The following is a 20,329-nucleotide window of genomic DNA, read 5'->3' as shown; positions in this document are numbered from 1 at the left end:
TTTTGTGACAACTTTTGTGTGTGACACGCTTTCAAAAACCATATCCTCTTTTATACATGTATCCTGGTCTAACATACACATTTCTTTTGTGACAAGATTTTGTGAAAGGCTTCGAAAACCCAACCTCTTTCTTACACATATCCTGGGTGAACGTAGGTATTTTTTGTGACAATAGTTTGTGACAGGTTTCAAAACCTCTGGCCACAAAAAACAAAAAACAACAAACAAAAAACAAAACAAAAAAAAGACAAACAAAACCTCTGGCCACATTTTTACGTATATCCTCTTCTAAAAAATTGAGATTTTATTTATTTATTTATTATTTATTTATTTATTTATTTAAATGTTCTTATCTTATTATGTTCTTTGTGAGAGGATAGAATGGGCCAGGCTCGGGGAGAGAGCCGAGCATGCACACAAGCCTCCAGTGGCAGTAGATAAGCGGGGAAAGTCCTTTGCTCTCCTCCGGGTGCCAAGTATCCCCCCAACGACTGCAGGGTGAGTAGGTGTAAGAGTAGCTAAACGACAACCACAGCTGTGGGTTCAGAAACCATCTTTTTGTGTAGAAAGTAATATAGCTTATTGATGAAGACTTCTCCAACAATTAGATTGTGTATAATGGACGCAAGAGAACTCAGGACATAAATAAGGGTCTTCTTCACCATAAACTGGCACATCTTTTTGAAACAACCCAGGAATTTCCATTGGTTGTCCGGCCATGTCACAAACAATGCAGGAACATAACTTCTTATCTTACCCAGGATAAAGGTAGCTACAACTTCCACCATTAATTCTGTGAACCAAAGTTTGATATTGAGCATAACTGACCTGTTACAGAACATAGGCAGTGTCCCCTTGTCTGCTTCGGTCCCAAAGAAGATGTGAAGCCTAGAGAGCCAGCCTTTAATAGTCACTGCTACACAGTAGGAGCTGGGCACGTGTTCTCTGTGTCTCTTTTCTGGAGAAGTTGTGCCACTTTAGAATTACATCCTTTATGTTTATAAATCTTGTGAGCCCTCTGAAAATAGGTTGAAATAGGTCCCAAAGTAGTACAAATGAATTTGTTGGTAAATTCATATGACTACTAATAATTTGCCTATGATTTGAGTCATCAATAACCCTGTGGCCTTTTTATAGGCTCCACAAATGAAACGAAAATCACTCCACCAATAAAATAACCCCATAAAGTTTGAAATCGTTTTTTTTTTTTTTTTGAAATCAGATATTTTTTATCTCAAACATCTCAATTGGATGTTTTTTATCTCAAACATCTCAATCGGATGTTTTTTATCTCAAAATCTCAATTGGATTTTTTTTTAAAGATTTTATTTATTTATTCATGATAGTTACACAGAGAGAGACAGAGAGGCAGAGACACAGGCAGAGGGAGAAGCAGGCTCCATGCAGGGAGCCTGATGTGGGACTCGATCCCAGGACTCCAGGATCACGCCCTGGGCCAAAGGCAGGTGTTAAACCACTGAGCCACCCAAGGATCCCGATACACATTTTTTAAAAAAAGATTTTTTTAATTTATTCATGAGAGACACAGAGAGGCAGAGACACAGGCAGAGGGAGAAATAGGCTCCGGGCAGGGAAGCCTGATGAGGGCTCCACCCCAGGACCCCAGGATCACACCCTGAGTCAGAGGCAGACACTCAACCACTGAGCCACCCAGGCGTCCCAGATACACAGTTTTGACTCCACAATCCAAGGTTGGGGCCGGTGATCACAACTCTTTGCCTCAAACGTGACGGGCATTAAATAGACATAACAACGTCTACACTAAATATTGGTCTTAGGAAAATAGTGCAGAGACTATTGGGAGATTGCTCATGTGTCGTGGTGATGGGGAAGGGAGCAACCAAGTCCCCGTTTTCCAAGAGGGAAGACTTTAGCACGTAAAGGTGAAAAATCACTAAGTAGCCTCAGAGGGTGTTGAGCAGAGATGAGGGCCTTCCTGCAGGGGAGCTGGAGCTGTTCCCCCCACATCTCCCCGAAGTGGCCCCAGACAGAGAAGCCAGGGCTTTCCTGGGATCACTCTTAGGCACAACACACAGCGACACAGGCTTACCACAGCAACGTCCAGTGTGGTCGCCAATACAAGACGAAGGAACGTCCCTCCTCCTGGGAGGGAGCCCCAATCGGTTTTGCTCCCGGTGTGGATATGGGGACTAGAGTAATCATTCCATGTTCGAGCTGCAGAGGGGCTGCATGACAACGAGCTCACGTCTCCCTGGGGTTTCGGGTCATCCCCATCAAAATAGGTCTGCTCTGGGCCAGCCATACACAGCTGATTAAGATTAGTCCCAGAAGCCCAAACTTCTTCAGTCTTTGCCCATATAACATATGATGGGGACTGACTTCTCTCTCTGTCTCGCCTTTTTTGACATCAGGGGGATGGAATGAAAAACTCAAAATCTGGGGCATTTGGGTGGCTCCCTGGTTGAACGTCTGCCTTTGGCTAAGGGCGTGATCCCGGGGTCCTGGGTTCGAGTCCCGCATCAAGCTTCCTGCCAGGAGCCTGCTTCTCCCTCTGCCCGTGTCTCTGCCTCTGTGTGTGTGTGTCTCATGCATAAATAAAATCTTTAAAAAAGAAAACCTCGTAATCTCAGTTAAAGAAAACCTCATAATCTTCAGTCGATAGATCATCACCCATCAGTAAATGGCCTGCTTTCCTTTTTTAGGGAATATTACTTACTTAACTTAATTTTTATTTTTTACTTATATCTTTGGAAGCAGGCTCCTGCGGCAGCTTCCAGAAAGAACTCCTAGGAGGGCCTGTAGATCCAGCTTGCTAAGGAAGCTGTTGCTACTTCTTTTTTTTTATGATTTTATTTATTTATTCATGAGAGAGAGAGAGGCAGTGACAGAGGCAGAGGGAGAAGCAGGCTCCCCACAAGAAGCCCGATGTGGGACTCGATCCTGTGACCTTGCTGCTACCAAGAAGCTGTAGGGGTGCTGCGTCCCGAAGCCAGCACAGTGTCTTGGTTTCCCAGTTTTTCCCCTCTAGGAAGTAGCAACAGGGACAGCTGGGTGGCTCAGCGGTTTAGCGCTGCCTTCAGCCCAGGGGGTGATCCTGGAGACCTAGGATCGATTCCTGTGTCGGGCTCCCTGCATGGAGCCTGCTTCTCCCTCTGCCTGTGTCTCTGCCTCTCTCTCTCTCTCTCTCTCTCTCTCTCTGTATCTCTCATGAATGAATAAATAAATAAAATCTTAAAAACAAAAACCCAGGGTTGTTCCTCTGCTCAAAGCCCTTATGTTGCTCACCTGTGAGTCACATCAAAACCCAAAGTCCCTGCAGCCCACAGGTCCTACGTTGGAGCTACTAGGAATGCTGGTCTGTAAGAAGATTCCAGCAGGTCTGTCAAGTTAGCGCCTGAGTTGAGAAAGTCTTGCAATGAAGAAAATGTTAGTGGAAATCAACAGGGCGCTTAGTGATGTGGACCGTCTGCCTCCTGGGCCAGGCTCCTCCCCTCCTTGCAGACAGCCCTTTGAGTAGCACTGCCCCTACCCAACCTGGCTCCTGCCCATACTGCGCTGTCCTACTCACCCCATGTGTTCCGGCCACAGGGGCTTTCTGACCCTTCCTCAACTCTCACGCAAGCTTGGGTCTCCCCCTGCTCCCCAGCATCTATTCCCTTTCCAGGAAATCATCTTTGTCCGGAGACTCGCAGCACTGCTCCCGCCCTCTCTTCCCATCTCAGATGTCACCCCACCATGAAGGATTTCTTTTTTTTTTTAAGATTTTATTTATTTATGCATGAGACACACACACACACAGAGAGAGAGAGAGAGAGAGAGAGAGAGAGAGAGAGGCAGAGACACAGGAGGAGGGAGAAGCAGGCTCCATGCAGGGAGCCCGATGTGGGACTCGATCCCGGGACTCCAGGATCATGCCCTGGGCCAAAGGCAAGTGCTAAACCGCTGAGCCACCCAGGGATTCCTCCAGTGAAGAATTTCATTAACTTTCCTATACAAAGGAACAGGATCTCCCCGTGAAACCCTCACTCTATGTTCTTCACCCTATTTTGGTTCTCTGTTCGATGGCTTTAGAGGACAGAAATACTGCCTTTTATATCTTTTTTCCCAGATGAAATGGACATGTAACGTTGGATTAGTCTAGGTGTACGGCACACTGATTCGATATATGTATACATTGTGAAGTGATCACCGCAATAAGCATAGTTAATGTCCATGACTTTGTGTAGTCATACTTTTTGCTTTTAGCAAATTTCAAAAATGCAATGCAGTATTTTTTTTTAAAGATTTTATTTATTTATTCATGAGAGATACAGAGAGGGAGAGGCAGAGACACAGGCAGAGGGAGAAGCAGGCTCCATGCAGAGACCCCGATGCAGGACTCGATCCTGGGACCCCAGGATCATGCCCTGAGCCAAAGGCAGACGCTCAACCACTGAGCCACCCAGGTGCCCCTGCAATGCAGTATCCTTAACAGTAGTCACCACGCTGTGCATTACGCCTCTAGGACTTATGTATCTGGGAGATTTGATCTTTTGATCACCTTTACTCATCCCCACCACCCCCTGCCCCTCAGGCAAGGCAACCGCAGACAGTTCTCTGTCAGATTCCACCTGTAAGCAAGATCATAGAGTATCTGTCTCTCTTTGACTCGCTGGCTGCTCTTAGCACAATATCCTCATCCATGTTGTCCATCCATGTTGTCACAAAAGGCAAGAGTTTCTTCCTTTTTGTGGGTGAATAATATACTATTGTATGAGATCCCACCTTTTCTTTTTTTTTAATTTTTTTTATTTGTTTATGATAGTCACACAGAGAGAGAGAGAGAGAGGCAGAGACACAGGCAGAGGGAGAAGCAGGCTCCATGCACCGGGAGCCCGACGTGGGATTCGATCCCAGGTCTTCAGGATCGCGCCCTGGGCCAAAGGCAGGCGCTAAACCGCTGCGCCACCCAGGGATCCCTCCCACCTTTTCTTTACCCATTTATTCCTCAACAGACTTTTAGGATGTTTCTGTATCCTGGCCTTTGTGAATGATGCCACCGTAAACCTGGGGGTGCAGGTATGTTTTTCAGGAGGTGATTTCATTTCTTTTGGTCATATACCCAGAAGTGGAACCGTTAGATCAGATGATAGTTCTATTTTTAATATTTGGAGGACTCACCATATTGCTTTCTGTGGGGTTTTTTTAGATTATTTATTTATTTGAGAGAGAGCAAGAGAGTGCGCATGAGTGAGGGGGAGGGGCAGAGGGAGAGAGAGAGAATCCTAAGCAGACTGTCTCCACAATCAGTCCGGAGCTCAACTCTGAGCTCAGGCCCTGGATGCTGAGATCATGACCCTGAGCTGAAATCAAGAGTCAGATGTTCAACCAACTGAGCCACCCTGGCACCCCCAACTCCGTGCACCCCTCTTTCTATATTTTTGGGTATTCCAAATTTTGGATATTAATCCCTTACCAGACATATGATTTAAAATGTCTCTCCCACTTGGTGGGTTGCCTTTTCATTTCCTCATGGTTTCCTTTGCTGTGCAGAAGCTCTTCAGCTTGATGAGGTTCCACCCACTTATTGATTTTGACTTTCATTGCCATCCAAAAAAATAATTGCCAAGACTGATGCCAAGGAACTTACTGCTTGTGTTTTCTTCTGGTAGTCTCATGGTTTTAGATCTTATACTCAAGCCTTTAATCCAATTTGAGTGAATGCACATGGTGCTCCTGCTGGAGCTCTCACTCTCCTGGATCCACTGCTCCGAAATTGTTGACACTTTGTCGGGTGGTTGTAACAGGAGGGCACTGCATGTTCTTGAGGGTGAAAAGTCTTTACAATTGACCTAATTTGAGCCCATTGAATTCATACACCATTTCTGAATCTGAGTACTTTCACACCAAAGCAACTGATTGTGGGAGAAACATGTCCTCACCGGGCAAATTTGGGTTTATATTTGAAATAGTACATAAGGGGCGCCCGGGGGGTTGAGCGTATGCCTTTGGCTCAGATCACGATCCCAGAGTCTTGGGATTGAGTCTTGCATCCGGCTTCCCGCAGGGAGCCTGCTTCTCCCTCTGCCTGTGTCTATGCTTCTCTCTGTTTCTCTCATGAGTAAATAAATAAAATCTTAAAAAGAAATTTGCAGGGCAGCCCCGATGGCCCAACGGTTTGGCGCCGCCTTCAGCCCAGGCAGAGTCTGATCCTGGAGACCCGGTATCGAGTCCCACGTTGGGCTCCCTGCGTGGAGCCTGCTTCTCCCTCTGCCTCTCTCTCTCTCTCCGCCTGTCATGAATAAATAAATACATAATCTTTTAAAATAAACAAACAAATAAATAAATAAATAAATGCGTAAATAAATAAATAAATAAATAATTTATAGGAAAGGAGCCAAGAATATACAGTGGAGGAAGGGCATGTAATATCTTCAGAAAAGGCAAAGGTATTCTTAAACACAAGGGAGCTTCAAAGGCCACACAGAACACCGGACTCAGGAATCTTCCAACCTGCTCATCTAAGTTGTCGCCCTCATCATCCCCTGTCCTCATTCTTCTTTTTTTAATTTTTAATTTTATTTATTTATACATTTTATTTATTTATTCATGAGAGACACAGAGTGAGAGAGAGAGCAGAGACATAGGCAGAGAGAAGCAGGCTCCATCCAGGAAGCCCGATGTGGAACTTGATCCTGAGACACTGGGATCATGCCATGAGCCAAAGGCAGATGCCCAACTGCTGAGCCATCCAGGCCTCCCCTCATTTTATTTATTATTATTATTATTTTTTTTAAAGATTTTATTTATTTATTCGTGAGACACACACACACACACACACACACACAGAGGCAGAGACATAGGCAGAGGGAGAAGCAGGCTTCATGCAGGGAGCCAGACGTGGAACTCGATCTTAGGACTCCAGGATCGTGCCCTGGGCTGAAGGCAAGTGCTAAACCACCGAGTTTTAATGAGTATTCATATTTATTTTATTTAAAAAAAATTTTTTTCTTAAAATTTTTTTATTTATTTTATGATAGTCACAGAGAGAGAGAGAGAGAGGCAGAGACACAGGCAGAGGGAGAAGCAGGCTCCATGCACCGGGAGCCCGACGTGGGATTCGATCCCGGGTTTCCAGGATCGTGCCCTGGGCCAAAGGCAGGTGCTAAACCACTGCGCCACCCACGGATCCCTATTTATTTTATATTTATATTAAAAGAATATTTTAAATTAGGCTCCATGTAAGCATAGCACCCCACAGGGGGCTCGAACACACAACCCTGAGACCAAGACCTGAGCTGAGTTCATAACTTAGACGCTCAAACAACTGAGCCTAAGAACTTTTAAAAAAACATTTATTTATTTATTTATTTATTTATTTATTTATTTATTTATTTATTTGAGAGAGAGAGAGGCAGAGACACAGGCAGAGGGAGAAGCAGGCTCCATGCCAGGAGCCCGATTCAGGACTCGATCCCGGGACCTCAGCATCGTGCCCCGGGCCAAAGGCAGGCGCCAAACTGCTGAGCCACCCAGGGATCCCTGTTTTTTTTTTTTTTTTTTTTTTTTTTAATAAGTTCTACTTGGGGCCTGAGCCCACCATCCTGAGGAAAGAGTTTCATGCTCTAGGTATTCAGCAACCCGGTCGCTCCCTTTTCTTCTTCTTCTTTCTTCCTTTCCTCCTTTCTTTCTTTCTTTCCTTCTTTTTTTTTTTTTAATGCCACATCTTAGACTCTTTGGCTGTCTTGAATCCCTCAATCTGCCCCCCTCCCACACAGCTGCTCCTCTACCCATCTTTCCATCCCTGCTCAGCCCTTCTCCTCCCACCTTGGCCCCTCAACTCCTGAGAACCCCTGGAGCCTCGAGCCTCTTCCCCGTTATGGACTCTGGAGGGGCTCAGAGCCCCATGAGCTGCCATGGGAGGCTGAAACGGGCTGGCTGGGAACACAAAATGAACCTCACCCACCAACACTTTGTATTGGTCACACCCAGAGCTTCCTCTTGGAAGGCAGGAAGGTTTCAAGGGCCCCAGGGATCTTCACCCCAATTTCTTCCTTAAATCTGTTAAAAATTATGGTGAAAAACTCATAACATTACATTCCCTACCATTCACCGGGAACCAGGATACAGATGAGCAGGGGTATCAATATTCTCAGGGGCGTACAATGCATCTCTAGCACCCGTTCGTTTTGTAACAGGAAGTCTGTACCCACAGTTTCCTGTTTGCTCCTCCTCGCCCCCACCAGCCCCACATGTCTTCTTTCTGTTTCTATAAATTTGACTATGACGGGTAGGACATACAAGTGGAATCATAGGGTATTTGTCTTGCTGCGACCTGCTCATTTCATGTGGCAGCGGGTCCAGAACTCACTTCTTCCTTAGGATCGATGCTCGTTCCACTGGAGCTGGATGCCCCATGATCTTTCTCCGTTCCTCTGTGCGTGGACACGTGGGCTGCGTCTACATCTTGACTCTTGTGAACAACACTGCGATGAACAGGGATGAGCGGGGATCCCTTCATACTGTTGGCTTTCAGTTCTTACAGATGTAAAATGAATAAGGAGTTGGCTCCATCACATGGTAAGTCTATTTCTTAATTTGGAGGAAACCCGGCACCATGTTCCAAGCTGATGTCTGATGTGCCATTTTACTTTTTCACCAACATTTGCCAGGGTTCCGATTTCTCCAGATCCTCACCAACACACATTAATTTATGGTATTTGGGTTTGGGGTCCTTTTGCTTATTGTTGTTTTTTTAATTTATTTTTTTATTTATGATCTTCACACACAGAGAGAGACAGAGAGAGTCAAAGACACAGGCAGAGGGAGAAGCAGGCTCCATGCACCGGGAGCCCGACGTGGGATTCGATCCCGGGTCTCCAGGATCGCGCCCTGGGCCAAAGGCAGGCGCCAAACCGCTGCGCCACCCAGGGATCCCTTGCTTATTGTTGTTGATGGTGACTATCCTGATGGGGGTGTGACTTGATATATATTTGTGTTCTATTTGCTTTCTGTAATGATTAGCGATGTTGAGCATTTCCTCAGAAGCTGGGTGGCCACTGTATACCTTCGGAGAAATGTCTCTTTGACATTTTTGCCCGTTGTTGATTTTACTGATTTTTTTGTATACCTTTTTATTGGAGTTCCATTTGCCAACACTAGTACAACACCCAGTGCTCATCCTGTCAAGTGCCCCCCTCTTTACTGATTTTTTATTTATTAAAATATTTATTAAAAATTTTATTTATTAATGGGTGCCTGGGTGGCTCAGTGGTTGAGTGTCTACCTTGGCTTCACGTCATGATCCTGGCATCCTGAGATGGAGTCCCAAATCGGGCTTCCCACGGGGAGCCTGCTTCTCCCTCTGCCTACGCCTCTGCCTCTGAGTGTATGTCTCTCATAATACATAAATAGTCTTTAAAAATATTTTATTTATTTATTTGTTAGAAAGAGGGCACGAGAGGGGGAATGTGCAGAGGGAGAGGTAGAAGCCAACTCAATGCTGGGCACAGATCGAAATGAGGCAGGCTCAAACTTCCAGGGCAGCCTCAGGACCTGCGAGGTGCTCTGGGGAAGGTCATTCCACTCACATCCTTTCCCCTCCACAGGGTTTCTCCTGACCCAAGGGGCGCGTTCTCGTGAGCCCTCTGAATTTCACCATCACCCATCCCAACATGGGTCCCTTGAAGATGAGTTTGCGGGGAGCTGTCCCTTCCCCCAGCTCAGTCCTCAAGAGGCTGGCTCTACCCTGGTCAAATTTGGGATATATGCCTTACAAGTGGTAAAGATGCTTTCAACCAGTTCAGAGTTCTCTGTGTCGGACTTTGAACTTCTCCGGGAAAGGGGACACATCCCCAGAGCCTTCTGGGCTGCCGTGTCCCAGACCATCAGCCTTGGAAACCACCTCCACCCCCATCCTCCATTCAGCATATATCACCCAGGTTGCGTACCCATCCCTCCCCAACCCCTGCCAAGCCATGGAGTTCTCTATCCATCACCCTGGTTTTCCCTCCTCTTCCTCGGTGCCTTGCAACAGACCCTAAGCTACACAGGGTTGGAAGGAAATCAGCCTAGAATGGAGCAGTAAGGCTGCAGACATGCCATTGCCTGAAAGGAACTTTATTTGCTCAGTATGTGAAACAGGACAGAGTTGAGGCTGCAAAAACAAACACACACACAAAAAAACAAAACAAAAAAAAACTGTACTGAAATCAAAGGGGCAGCCCGGGTAGCTCAGCTGTTTAGCGCCTGCCTTCGGCCCAGGGCGAGATCCTGGAGAACCGGGATCAAGTCCCACGTCGGGCTCCCTGCATGGAGCCTGCTTCTCCCTCTGCCTGTGTCTATGACTCTCTCTCTCTCTCTCTGTGTGTGTGTGTCTCTGATGAAAAAAATAAAATCTTGAAAAGAAAAAAAAGAAATCAAGGAGACACAGATTCAAGAAGAACCAAATGTGCTCTGGGGGCTGAGGGGGTGAGGGGCTCAATTGATGAAGGTAACACCATAGGTTGTAGAAGTTCTTCTGAAAGGATTAGGATCGATGCAGCATAAATAACTGGCTTTGCCACATAGACACGGTGTCACTGGGTGGAGTTCAGCAAAATAAGCTTCCTTGTGACAACTGTGGCAGGACGGAGCTGTGTGTCGGTTGGTACGGGCTGCAAGTTCATGTGACATCAGACGCGGAGGCGGATCAGACCAACTTGCACATTGGTCTCCGGCCTCCCTGTCAGGCTGCTGAGCATTAGGGTTTCAATATCAATGTTTCCACTCACAGTTGTGAGCCAGTGTTCCTTGTGAGAGGATAGAATGGGCCAGGCTCGGGGAGAGAGCCGAGCATGCACACAAGCCTCCAGTGGCAGTAGATAAGCGGGGAAAGTCCTTTGCTCTCCTCCGGGTGCCAAGTATCCCCCCAACGACTGCAGGGTGAGTAGGTGTAAGAGTAGCTAAACGACAACCACAGCTGTGGGTTCAGAAACCATCTTTTTGTGTAGAAAGTAATATAGCTTATTGATGAAGACTTCTCCAACAATTAGATTGTGTATAATGGACGCAAGAGAACTCAGGACATAAATAAGGGTCTTCTTCACCATAAACTGGCACATCTTTTTGAAACAACCCAGGAACTTCCATTGGTTCTCCAGTATAGTCAAGGACAATGCAGGAACATAACTTCTTATCTTACCCAGGATAAAGGTAGCTACAACTTCCACCATTAATTCTGTGAACCAAAGTTTGATATTGAGCATAACTGACCTGTTACAGAACATAGGCAGTGTCCCCTTGTCTGCTTCGGTCCCAAAGAAGATGTGAAGCCTAGAGAGCCAGCCTTTAATAGTCACTGCTACACAGTAGGAGCTGGGCACGTGATCTCTGTGTCTCATTTCTGGAGAAGTTGTGCCACTTTAGAATTATATCCTTTATGTTTATAAATCTTGTGAGCCCTCTGAAAATAGGTTGAAATAGGTCCCAAAATAGTACAAATCAATTTGTTGGTAAATTTATATGACTACTAATAATTTGCTTATGATTTGAGTCAATGACCCTGTGGCCTTTTTATAGGCTCCACAAATGTAAGGAAAATCCTCCATCAATAAAAATAACCCCATAAAGTTTGAAATTGGATTTTTTTTTTGAAATTGGATGTTTTTTATCTCAAACATCTCAATCGGATTTTTTTAATCCGATGTTTTTTATCTCAAACATCTCAATCGGGTGTTTTTTTATCTCAAACATGTCAATCGGATGTTTTTTATCTCAACGAAAGCCATTGTTTTTTTTTCCCCTCATGCCTCCTAACATTGCTTCTTGTGAGAGGGTTGAAAAAACCCCTTGTCCTCTTGTTTATACATATTGTGGCAAAATGTAGGTATTTTCAGTTTCAATATTTTGTGAAAAACTTCAAAAAACCCTGTTCTTTATCACACACATAAGCTGGCCAAATACAGGATTTATAGTGACAATATTTTGTGAGAAGCTTCAGATAACCTTGTCATTTTTATACATATCATAGTGATACAGAGGTACTTTTTGTTCCAATATTTTGTGAAAAGCTTCAAAAAAAAAAAAAAAAAACCCGTCTTCATTTCTACACATATGCTGGCTAAATATAGGTATCTTTTGGGATCCCTACGTGGCGCAGCGGTTTGGCGCCTGCCTTCGGCCTAGGGCGCTATCCTGGAGACCCGGGATCGAATCCCACATTGGGCTCCCAGTGCATGGAGCCTGCTTCTCCCTCTGCCTGTGTCTCTGCCTCTCTCTCTCTCTCTCTCTGTGACTATCATAAATAAATAAAAAAAATTAAAAAAAAATAAAAAGTCACAAAATTAAAAAAAAATATATAGGTATCTTTTGTGATTATATTTTGTGAAAAGTTTCAACAAACCCTGTCCTCTTTTTTCCACATATCTTGGTTGAACATAGGTATTTTTTAATACTATTTTGTGAAAAAGACTTCAAAACCTTGTCCTGTGTTTTACACGTCTCCTGGCTGAACCTAGTTATTTTTTGTGACAACGTTTGTGTGTGACACGCTTTAAAAACCATATCCTCTTTTATACATGTATCCTGGTCTAACATACACATTTCTTTTGTGACAAGATTTTGTGAAAGGCTTCGAAAACCCAACCTCTTTCTTACACATATCCTGGGTGAACGTAGGTATTTTTTGTGACAATAGATTGTGACAGGTTTCAAAACCTCTGGCCACAAAAAACAAAAAACAACAAACAAAAAACAAAACAAAAAAAAGACAAACGAAACCTCTGGCCACATTTTTACGTATATCCTCTTCTAAAAAATTGAGATTTTATTTATTTATTTATTTATTTATTTATTTATTATTTATTTATTTAAATGTTCTTATGTTATTATGTTCTTTGTGAGAGGATAGAATGGGCCAGGCTCGGGGAGAGAGCCGAGCATGCACACAAGCCTCCAGTGGCAGTAGATAAGCGAGGAAAGTCCTTTGCTCTCCTCCGGGTGCCAAGTATCCCCCCAACGACTGCAGGGTGAGTAGGTGTAAGAGTAGCTAAACGACAACCACAGCTGTGGGTTCAGAAACCATCTTTTTGTGTAGAAAGTAATATAGCTTATTGATGAAGACTTCTCCAACAATTAGATTGTGTATAATGGACGCAAGAGAACTCAGGACATAAATAAGGGTCTTCTTCACCATAAACTGGCACATCTTTTTGAAACAACCCAGGAATTTCCATTGGTTGTACGGCCATGTCACGAACAATGCAGGAACATAACTTCTTATCTTACCCAGGATAAAGGTAGCTACAACTTCCACCATTAATTCTGTGAACCAAAGTTTGATATTGAGCATAACTGACCTGTTACAGAACATAGGCAGTGTCCCCTTGTCTGCTTCGGTCCCAAAGAAGATGTGAAGCCTAGAGAGCCAGCCTTTAATAGTCACTGCTATACAGTAGGAGCTGGGGACGTGTTCTCTGTGTCTCTTTTCTGGAGAAGTTGTGCCACTTTAGAATTACATCCTTTATGTTTATAAATCTTGTGAGCCCTCTGAAAATAGGTTGAAATAGGTCCCAAAGTAGTACAAATGAATTTGTTGGTAAATTCATATGACTACTAATAATTTGCCTATGATTTGAGTCATCAATAACCCTGTGGCCTTTTTATAGGCTCCACAAATGAAAAGAAAATCACTCCACCAATAAAATAACCCCATAAAGTTTGAAATCTTTTTTTTTTTTTTTGAAATCAGATATTTTTTATCTCAAACATCTCAATTGGATGTTTTTTATCTCAAACATCTCAATCGGATGTTTTTTATATCAAAATCTCAATTGGATTTTTTTTTAAAGATTTTATTTATTTATTCATGATAGTTACACAGAGAGAGACAGAGAGGCAGAGACACAGGCAGAGGGAGAAGCAGGCTCCATGCAGGGAGCCTGATGTGGACTCGATCCCAGGACTCCAGGATCACGCCCTGGGCCAAAGGCAGGTGTTAAACCACTGAGCCACCCAAGGATCCCGATACACATTTTTTAAAAAAAGATTTTTTTAATTTATTCATGAGAGACACAGAGAGGCAGAGACACAGGCAGAGGGAGAAATAGGCTCCGGGCAGGGAAGCCTGATGAGGACTCCACCCCAGGACCCCAGGATCACACCCTGAGTCAGAGGCAGACACTCAACCACTGAGCCACCCAGGCGTCCCAGATACACAGTTTTGACTCCACAATCCAAGGTTGGGGCCGGTGATCACAACTCTTTGCCTCAAACGTGACGGGCATTAAATAGACATAACAACGTCTACACTAAATATTGGTCTTAGGAAAATAGTGCAGAGACTATTGGGAGATTGCTCATGTGTCGTGGTGATGGGGAAGGGAGCAACCAAGTCCCCGTTTTCCAAGAGGGAAGACTTTAGCACGTAAAGGTGAAAAATCACTAAGTAGCCTCAGAGGGTGTTGAGCAGAGATGAGGGCCTTCCTGCAGGGGAGCTGGAGCTGTTCCCCCCACATCTCCCCGAAGTGGCCCCAGACAGAGAAGCCAGGGCTTTCCTGGGATCACTCTTAGGCACAACACACAGCGACACAGGCTTACCACAGCAACGTCCAGTGTGGTCGCCAATACAAGACGAAGGAACGTCCCTCCTCCTGGGAGGGAGCCCCAATCGGTTTTGCTCCCGGTGTGGATATGGGGACTAGAGTAATCATTCCATGTTCGAGCTGCAGAGGGGCTGCATGACAACGAGCTCACGTCTCCCTGGGGTTTCGGGTCATCCCCATCAAAATAGGTCTGCTCTGGGCCAGCCATACACAGCTGATTAAGATTAGTCCCAGAAGCCCAAACTTCTTCAGTCTTTGCCCATATAACATATGATGGGGACTGACTTCTCTCTCTGTCTCGCCTTTTTTGACATCAGGGGGATGGAATGAAAAACTCAAAATCTGGGGCATTTGGGTGGCTCCCTGGTTGAACGTCTGCCTTTGGCTAAGGGCGTGATCCCGGGGTCCTGGGTTCGAGTCCCGCATCAAGCTTCCTGCCAGGAGCCTGCTTCTCCCTCTGCCCGTGTCTCTGCCTCTGTGTGTGTGTGTCTCATGCATAAATAAAATCTTTAAAAAAGAAAACCTCGTAATCTCAGTTAAAGAAAACCTCATAATCTTCAGTCGATAGATCATCACCCATCAGTAAATGGCCTGCTTTCCTTTTTTAGGGAATATTACTTACTTAACTTAATTTTTATTTTTTACTTATATCTTTGGAAGCAGGCTCCTGCGGCAGCTTCCAGAAAGAACTCCTAGGAGGGCCTGTAGATCCAGCTTGCTAAGGAAGCTGTTGCTACTTCTTTTTTTTTATGATTTTATTTATTTATTCATGAGAGAGAGAGAGGCAGTGACAGAGGCAGAGGGAGAAGCAGGCTCCCCACAAGAAGCCCGATGTGGGACTCGATCCTGTGACCTTGCTGCTACCAAGAAGCTGTAGGGGTGCTGCGTCCCGAAGCCAGCACAGTGTCTTGGTTTCCCAGTTTTTCCCCTCTAGGAAGTAGCAACAGGGACAGCTGGGTGGCTCAGCGGTTTAGCGCCGCCTTCAGCCCAGGGGGTGATCCTGGAGACCTAGGATCGATTCCTGTGTCGGGCTCCCTGCATGGAGCCTGCTTCTCCCTCTGCCTGTGTCTCTGCCTCTCTCTCTCTCTCTCTCTCTCTCTCTGTATCTCTCATGAATGAATAAATAAATAAAATCTTAAAAACAAAAACCCAGGGTTGTTCCTCTGCTCAAAGCCCTTATGTTGCTCACCTGTGAGTCACATCAAAACCCAAAGTCCCTGCAGCCCACAGGTCCTACGTTGGAGCTACTAGGAATGCTGGTCTGTAAGAAGATTCCAGCAGGTCTGTCAAGTTAGCGCCTGAGTTGAGAAAGTCTTGCAATGAAGAAAATGTTAGTGGAAATCAACAGGGCGCTTAGTGATGTGGACCGTCTGCCTCCTGGGCCAGGCTCCTCCCCTCCTTGCAGACAGCCCTTTGAGTAGCACTGCCCCTACCCAACCTGGCTCCTGCCTATACTGCGCTGTCCTACTCACCCCATGTGTTCCGGCCACAGGGGCTTTCTGACCCTTCCTCAACTCTCACGCAAGCTTGGGTCTCCCCCTGCTCCCCAGCATCTATTCCCTTTCCAGGAAATCATCTTTGTCCGGAGACTCGCAGCACTGCTCCCGCCCTCTCTTCCCATCTCAGATGTCACCCCACCATGAAGGATTTCTTTTTTTTTTTAAGATTTTATTTATTTATGCATGAGACACACACACACAGAGAGAGAGAGAGAGAGAGAGAGGCAGAGACACAGGAGGAGGGAGAAGCAGGCTCCATGCAGGGAGCCCGATGTGGGACTCGATCCCGGGACTCCAGGATCATGCCCTGGGCCAAAGGCAAGTGCTAAACCGCTGAGCCACCCAGGGATTCCTCCAGTGAAGAATTTCATTAACTTTCCTATACAAAGGAACAGGATCTCCCCGTGAAACCCTCACTCTATGTTCTTCACCCTATTTTGGTTCTCTGTTCGATGGCTTTAGAGGACAGAAATACTGCCTTTTATATCTTTTTTCCCAGATGAAATGGACGTGTAACGTTGGATTAGTCTAGGTGTACGGCACACTGATTCGATATATGTATACATTGTGAAGTGATCACCGCAATAAGCATAGTTAATGTCCATGACTTTGTGTAGTCATACTTTTTGCTTTTAGCAAATTTCAAAAATGCAATGCAGTATTTTTTTTTAAAGATTTTATTTATTTATTCATGAGAGATACAGAGAGGGAGAGGCAGAGACACAGGCAGAGGGAGAAGCAGGCTCCATGCAGAGACCCCGATGCAGGACTCGATCCTGGGACCCCAGGATCATGCCCTGAGCCAAAGGCAGACGCTCAACCACTGAGCCACCCAGGTGCCCCTGCAATGCAGTATCCTTAACAGTAGTCACCACGCTGTGCATTACGCCTCTAGGACTTATGTATCTGGGAGATTTGATCTTTTGATCACCTTTACTCATCCCCACCACCCCCTGCCCCTCAGGCAAGGCAACCGCAAACAGTTCTCTGTCAGATTCCACCTGTAAGCAAGATCATAGAGTATCTGTCTCTCTTTGACTCGCTGGCTGCTCTTAGCACAATATCCTCATCCATGTTGTCCATCCATGTTGTCACAAAAGGCAAGAGTTTCTTCCTTCTTGTGGGTGAATAATATACTATTGTATGAGATCCCACCTTTTCTTTTTTTTTTAATTTTTTTTATTTGTTTATGATAGTCACACAGAGAGAGAGAGAGAGAGGCAGAGACACAGGCAGAGGGAGAAGCAGGCTCCATGCCAGGAGCCCGATTCAGGACTCGATCCCGGGACCTCAGCATCGTGCCCCGGGCCAAAGGCAGGCGCCAAACTGCTGAGCCACCCAGGGATCCCTGTTTTTTTTTGTTTTTTTTTTTTTTAAATAAGTTCTACTTGGGGCCTGAGCCCACCATCCTGAGGAAAGAGTTTCATGCTCTAGGTATTCAGCAACCCGGTCGCTCCCTTTTCTTCTTCTTCTTTCTTCCTTTCCTCCTTTCTTTCTTTCTTTCTTTCTTTCTTTCTTTCTTTCTTTCTTTCTTTCTTTCTTTCTTTCTTTCTTTCTTTCCTTCTTTTTTTTTTTAATGCCACATCTTAGACTCTTTGGCTGTCTTGAATCCCTCAATCTGCCCCCCTCCCACACAGCTGCTCCTCTACCCATCTTTCCATCCCTGCTCAGCCCTTCTCCTCCCACCTTGGCCCCTCAACTCCTGAGAACCCCTGGAGCCTCGAGCCTCTTCCCCGTTATGGACTCTGGAGGGGCTCAGAGCCCCATGAGCTGCCATGGGAGGCTGAAACGGGCTGGCTGGGAACACAAAATGAACCTCACCCACCAACACTTTGTATTGGTCACACCCAGAGCTTCCTCTTGGAAGGCAGGAAGGTTTCAAGGGCCCCAGGGATCTTCACCCCAATTTCTTCCTTAAATCTGTTAAAAATTATGGTGAAAAACTCATAACATTACATTCCCTACCATTCACCGGGAACCAGGATACAGATGAGCAGGGGTATCAATATTCTCAGGGGCGTACAATGCATCTCTAGCACCCGTTCGTTTTGTAACAGGAAGTCTGTACCCACAGTTTCCTGTTTGCTCCTCCTCGCCCCCACCAGCCCCACATGTCTTCTTTCTGTTTCTATAAATTTGACTATGACGGGTAGGACATACAAGTGGAATCATAGGGTATTTGTCTTGCTGCGACCTGCTCATTTCATGTGGCAGCGGGTCCAGAACTCACTTCTTCCTTAGGATCGATGCTCGTTCCACTGGAGCTGGATGCCCCATGATCTTTCTCCGTTCCTCTGTGCGTGGACACGTGGGCTGCGTCTACATCTTGACTCTTGTGAACAACACTGCGATGAACAGGGATGAGCGGGGATCCCTTCATACTGTTGGCTTTCAGTTCTTACAGATGTAAAATGAATAAGGAGTTGGCTCCATCACATGGTAAGTCTATTTCTTAATTTGGAGGAAACCCGGCACCATGTTCCAAGCTGATGTCTGATGTGCCATTTTACTTTTTCACCAACATTTGCCAGGGTTCCGATTTCTCCAGATCCTCACCAACACACATTAATTTATGGTATTTGGGTTTGGGGTCCTTTTGCTTATTGTTTTTTTTTTTATTTATTTTTTTATTTATGATAGTCACACACAGAGAGAGAGAGAGAGAGAGAGAGAGAGTCAAAGACATAGGCAGAGGGAGAAGCAGGCTCCATGCACCGGGAGCCCGACGTGGGATTCGATCCCGGGTCTCCAGGATCGCGCCCTGGGCCAAAGGCAGGCGCCAAACCGCTGCGCCACCCAGGGATCCCTTGCTTATTGTTGTTGATGGTGACTATCCTGATGGGTGTGACTTGATATATATTTGTGTTCTATTTGCTTTCTGTAATGATTAGCGATGTTGAGCATTTCCTCAGAAGCTGGGTGGCCACTGTATACCTTCGGAGAAATGTCTCTTTGACATTTTTGCCCATTGTTGATTTTACTGATTTTTTTGTATACCTTTTTATTGGAGTTCCATTTGCCAACACTAGTACAACACCCAGTGCTCATCCTGTCAAGTGCCCCCCTCTTTACTGATTTTTTATTTATTAAAATATTTATTAAAAATTTTATTTATTAATGGGTGCCTGGGTGGCTCAGTGGTTGAGTGTCTACCTTGGCTTCACGTCATGATCCTGGCATCCTGAGATGGAGTCCCAAATCGGGCTTCCCACGGGGAGCCTGCTTCTCCCTCTGCCTACGCCTCTGCCTCTGAGTGTATGTCTCTCATAATACATAAATAGTCTTTAAAAATATTTTATTTATTTATTTGTTAGAAAGAGGGCATGAGAGGGGGAATGTGCAGAGGGAGAGGTAGAAGCCAACTCAATGCTGGGCACAGATCGAAATGAGGCAGGCTCAAACTTCCAGGGCAGCCTCAGGACCTGCGAGGTGCTCTGGGGAAGGTCATTCCACTCACATCCTTTCCCCTCCACAGGGTTTCTCCTGACCCAAGGGGCGCGTTCTCGTGAGCCCTCTGAATTTCACCATCACCCATCCCAACATGGGTCCCTTGAAGATGAGTTTGCGGGGAGCTGTCCCTTCCCCCAGCTCAGTCCTCAAGAGGCTGGCTCTACCCTGGTCAAATTTGGGATATATGCCTTACAAGTGGTAAAGATGCTTTCAACCAGTTCAGAGTTCTCTGTGTCGGACTTTGAACTTCTCCGGGAAAGGGGACACATCCCCAGAGCCTTCTGGGCTGCCGTGTCCCAGACCATCAGCCTTGGAAACCACCTCCACCCCCATCCTCCATTCAGCATATATCACCCAGGTTGCGTACCCATCCCTCCCCAACCCCTGCCAAGCCATGGAGTTCTCTATCCATCACCCTGGTTTTCCCTCCTCTTCCTCGGTGCCTTGCAACAGACCCTAAGCTACACAGGGTTGGAAGGAAATCAGCCTAGAATGGAGCAGTAAGGCTGCAGACATGCCATTGCCTGAAAGGAACTTTATTTGCTCAGTATGTGAAACAGGACAGAGTTGAGGCTGCAAAAACAAACACACACACAAAAAAACAAAACAAAAAAAAACTGTACTGAAATCAAAGGGGCAGCCCGGGTAGCTCAGCGGTTTAGCACTGCCTCAGCCCAGGGCCTAATCCTAGAGACACGGGATCAAGTCCCACGTCGGGCTCCCTGCATGGAGCCTGCTTCTCCCTCTGCCTGTGTCTTTGACTCTCTCTCTCTCTCTCTCTGTGTGTGTGTCTCTGATGAAAAAAATAAAATCTTGAAAAGAAAAAAAAGAAATCAA

General features: G+C 45.6%; 2 long non-coding RNA genes across 4 annotated transcripts in view; one reads left to right on the top strand and one right to left on the bottom strand.

Moving 5' to 3' along the window:
- Positions 1–4,939: 4,939 nt before the first annotated feature.
- LOC140604944 (uncharacterized) lies at positions 4,940–9,064 on the bottom strand. The gene is made up of 2 exons (XR_012007746.1): positions 8,068–9,064; positions 4,940–6,253 (listed from the first exon to the last, which is right to left on the bottom strand). It is a non-coding gene; the product is annotated as an uncharacterized lncRNA (long non-coding RNA).
- The window catches only part of LOC140604941 (uncharacterized), a 67,213-nt gene continuing 55,141 nt past the window's right edge, over positions 8,258–20,329 (top strand). For all 3 annotated transcript variants that reach the window (XR_012007744.1, XR_012007742.1, XR_012007743.1), the window contains exons 1-2: positions 8,258–8,541; positions 18,284–18,481. This is a non-coding gene — a long non-coding RNA (uncharacterized lncRNA). The remainder of the gene's footprint in view (positions 8,542–18,283; positions 18,482–20,329) is intronic.

The sequence above is a fragment of the Canis lupus genome, chromosome 1, assembly GCF_048164855.1.
Source record: "Canis lupus baileyi chromosome 1, mCanLup2.hap1, whole genome shotgun sequence".
NCBI classification, from domain to species: domain Eukaryota; kingdom Metazoa; phylum Chordata; class Mammalia; order Carnivora; family Canidae; genus Canis; species Canis lupus.
The sequence above is the reverse complement of the archived record's forward strand: the minus strand, read 5'-3'. Positions and strand labels throughout refer to the sequence as shown.